This window comes from Myotis davidii, unplaced genomic scaffold (genome assembly GCF_000327345.1).
Source record: "Myotis davidii unplaced genomic scaffold, ASM32734v1 scaffold1001, whole genome shotgun sequence".
NCBI lineage: Eukaryota > Metazoa > Chordata > Mammalia > Chiroptera > Vespertilionidae > Myotis > Myotis davidii.
Window position 1 is genome coordinate 468,651 of NW_006291402.1, and position 4,550 is coordinate 473,200.

A 4,550-nucleotide genomic window follows, 5' to 3' on the forward strand; every position below is an offset into this window, starting at 1 on the left:
TGTCTATTCAAGACCCGGGTGTTGCAGGCAAGTCCAGGAAACGTTCTTTCTCTGGTCTCAGATTTTTCCAGGAACGGGGCCAGTCTGGGCCTGAGGCCCATGCTGTTGGGGCAAGGGTGGCATGAAGACTGGAACTGAGACACGGCTCCAGGGCAGTCCTGGCCGTGCACTTAGGAGCTTGTGCTCCAAGGCAGGCTCCGTCCTGCTCCGAGCCTCCCCTCTCGTTCATCACTACTGGGTGCCGACTGTGCAGGCCGGCTGGGGAGCAGGGGAAAGGACACCCCAAACACAATGCTGAAAATGTTCAACAAAACCAGGTGCCCATGGTTTCTACCTCATAGAGGTCAGGGTCCTAGGAGGGCGATGGACATTAATCAGAGTCAGCAAAGGAAGAAAATCTGTGCTGGGAAAGAAGCTAAGAGATGTCAGCGGCTTCTGAGTAGGCCAGAGGGGCCTGGTCAGGGAGCTGCTGAGCATCTCCAGGCAGCCAGGGTTGGGGGCGGGGGGAGGGGGGGGTTGGACTAAAGAAGCTAGAATGGCGGACACAGAGGGTGGAAGAAAACCTGGAACACTTCAGGGATTTGTCCTTTGTCTTGAGAGATTGGGAAAATTAATTCAATGTTTTAGTCAAAGGGGAGTTGGGGTGGGGGATCAGGTTTGCACCTTGAAAAAAGCAACTGCAAGGTTTACATCCTATATAATAAAAAGCTAATGTACTAATTAGACCAGACAGTGGAACGACCTTCCAGAACCACCAGTGGGCAGGGCCACAAGGCAGCAAGGCAGCCATGGCTGTGAGGGCCCAGCCCCTTGCACGAATTTCGTGCATCAGGCCTCTAGTATGATAATATAGGTAAAGAGCTCCTTATCCCTGGCACACTGAATCTACTTCACAGTAGCAGGTGTTGATGACGATGATACTATGGTCTAAATATCTGTCTCCCCAAAATTCATATGTTGAAATCCTAATCCCCATGGTGATGCTGCCAAGAGGTATGGTCTTGTGGAGGTGATTAGGTCACCAGGGTGGTGCCCTCATGAATGGGATTAGTGCCCCGATAGAGAGGCTTGAAAGATCTCCTCACCCCTTCAGCCATGTGAGGACCTAAGGAGTCCACTACCCAGAGGAGGGCCTGCCCTCAGCCTGCCAGCCTCCAGCACCGTGAGACCTACGTTTCTGTTGTGTCTAAGCCACATGTCTGTGGTATTTGGTTCTAGCAGTCCAAACAGACTGACAGTTCAAATCCGGCATTTGTTGAGCCCTCAGTCTCCCAGGTGTTTCATCTTGTGGAGGGAGACGGGCCGCACTGGCCACATGGAGTCGGCGAGAACCCACGAGAGGTCCCCTCCTGGAGCTGCCCCAGGCCCCGTGTGCGTGCAGTTACACAACCCGGCGGGAGGCTCAGTGTCCACTTGGGAGGGCTGGGGAGGCTCCTGTGACCTTGAGCCTCAGTTCCCTCATCTGTAAAGCGGGCATGATGCCTTAGCTTGGGTTGTCTCAAAAGCCGAGCCTAAGACAACAACTCATGTGCAAATAGTACATTTGGAATCTGATTCCAGGAGACAGGGATGGGGGGCGGGGAAGGGAGAGAAACACAAAGGCCTCCTGCAATGGGTGAGTCAGCCTGTGGGTGCTGAATCCCCCTGGGAATCTGGAGCCAAAGTAGACCTTGATCCTCAAGGGAATCCCACCCAAGAGGCCAGGCCCCTAGGTATTGCACACAGACTCCCATCAGCCACTGGTTCTGGCTGTATGTCCCAGGAGTGTGGGCAAGGACTGGCAGTATCTGCCTCAGGGGGCTCCACTCAGCATCTGTCCTACCCTTTCTCCTCCTTCCCAGGCTGAGCTTCTTGGGGCCATGCTGCCAGCCTCCTGCCCCAGGAAGGAGCCTGTAGCCGGGACTCAGTCCATGACCTTGGATGAATGGCGATGAGCAGAGATTTGTATGAAATGTCTAGTGTGGTGTCCGACACCGAAGAGGCGCACCCTGAATGTCTGTGCATGTTGCCGCAGTTTCTTGGCCCGGGAGGAAGCGTGCACTCGGACTTGTTGGGATTTTGAGAGGATTGATCACTGCTTGCCGACCTGAGAAATGCTCTTCCCTGAGGTCCCCGATCTCCCGAGTCACACCCTTTAGTCATGTGCAGTGTGCAGGCGTCTTCCCCAGCATCCTTCCGTTTCCACAGGGCACCCTGGAGGTGCCCACACTCCCCCTGCCCAGCAGCAACCAGTCCTGCAGGCCTCCCGAGCAGGCACGTCCATCTGGACCACTTAATTTCCACTCGTTCACTTCTCTGGAACAGCAGCTACATGTGCCTGTGTGGATAGAGACGGAGGTAGGGCCAAGGAAGAGGGAAGGGAGTGGGAGAAACTGCTTGCCTTTCTCAGGAGGTGGGTCTTACCACTGCTCTTCCACACACCGAGTCCTAGACGGCATTGTTGTGTCCGGCTGATGTGAGGACACTGGGGCGTGGACAGGTGAAAGGACGTGGCCAAGGCCATTAGTAGGTAGCCACAGCTCCTGACCCAGAACCCGGCTTTATACCTCGATCTCTGCCCCTACCACCAAAGACTAAGCACAAAGACCCACGGCTACCAAACAGGTTCTCAGTAATGCGGTCAGACACCCAGTGCCCTGGGGAGGAATCTGTGGCTGTCCTCAGGAGTCTGTTTGTAACAAAGCTACAAAAGGGTTAGGCTGCCGGGCTGACATCTTAGAGGATGGGTGTGCTTTAAGAGTCTTTTCACTGCAAGTGACAAAAGCCCAACTCAAAATGGCTTCAGGAAAAAAATGTATTGGAGCATTTAACCGATTCAGGTACGGCTGCATCAAGTTCACACAGTGCCATTGGGTACATGTCTCCTTTTGTTTTCCTCTTGATTCTCATCCAGGCTCTCCTCCTAAGGGGAAACCTGGTCACAGCCAACTCCAAGGATCACCCTGCCGCTAGCCCACCCCAGCATAAGCATTGGGTGTTTCTCGATATAAGTTTAGCAAACATCTTGAGGTGCATTCGTTGGCCCAGGTTGGATGCTATCTCGTTCCTGGAGCTTGAGGTTGCAGTTTAGCTTCAGATTAACCACCTGGACTGATACTTGGATGTGATGGTTCCTGCCAAAGAAAATTGGAGGTTGTTTCCCAAAGAGATGAGGGATGTTGTCAGGATAAGGAAATCAAAAGAGTACTTCCTTGCACTTCAGGTGAATATTTGGAGTTCAAGAGCAGCCCAGTCACCCCATTACCGTTCGTGTTGGCTTCCCTTCAGCCTTGATGAACGTGGAGGGTACTATGTTGAGACGCAGGAAAGGCGCTTGAGGCAGGGAGCCCAGACATGGGGGCAGGAGCAGCGAATACAGGCACTGAGGAAAGGGGTTGGCCCTACACAACATCAGGGCTCGTGTCTCCTAAAATACCTACTGTGTGCCCAGAAGCCAGCTGGCTCCTTTAAGGGGTATGGATAGTGGACACGCCCAGCATGGGACCTGGAGTCAGACTGCTTGTGTGTTATCAGAATTTTCCAGCTGTGACGTTGGCCAAAGCCCCCTGCTCGAAGAGTGGGGCGATGATGCCACCCTGCTGTCGGAAGAAAGCTGGCGATGCCCGGAAGAGCTCAGCATCCTGCCTGTGGCGTGTCAATGCCCAACAGACGTGCGATGTCGCTTTTGGTCCCCTCAGCGAGGCGAGGTCAGTGGGGTCTCCTGTTACAGGTGCAGGTAATGAATGTGGGACACTCCTCCCCCTGAATCCAGCCAGGCCTCCTGCTGTCAGGAAGCTTCCTGTGGGGGAAGCGCCCGCGGACAGCTCAGGCAGCGGAGGGTGTGCGGCGGCGGCTGTGTTCTCTCCCGTCTCCGGTGCTTCCATCAGAGCGGTGCTCTCTCCACCCCGGGTCCACGTGAGCGTGGATTATAAGTCAGACAGACCTGCACGTACGTCTCACTTCTACTCGTGCTGGTTCTGTGACTCATAAGCGACTCTTACAATCCACACTTCGGGCTAAGTGACATTTCCACACATCACAGTTAGTCAGAAAGCGTCAAGTGCGAGGAAGCCCAGATTTTAACTCTGGTCTCCAGAGTCTAGAAAGAGGAGATCAGAATCTAGGATTTTCAACTCTTTAGGAATCTCTAGAAAGTTAAGCGCTAAGTGACAGGCAGACTTTTGAAACTCCGTGTGGTGATTGGAAAACCAGGGCTTCTCCTTACCCGCCCCCATCCCGGCTTCATTGAGTCCTAGGCAAGTGCCTGTCCAGTGAACACTGGACACTCGAGGCCGAGGGACCTGCTACGGAACACATGGGCCAGGACGCTCTGGGCTGCCTGGGTCACGTGCCGCTTCTCCTGCCCGCTCTGCTCATCTCAGAGCCTCTCTGGATTGCAGGACGGTGTCAGCGTCTGTGCAGAGGCCTCCGTGAGCCCCTGGCTTGGGGTGCGTGGCTGTGAGTGCGCAGCTCTCTCCCAGGCGCATTTCCACACCTTTCTCCCCATGGCACCAGCAGCCCAATAACAGTGACAGCGCCGTACAGGGTCGCTCCCTGTGTGCGCCTGGCGC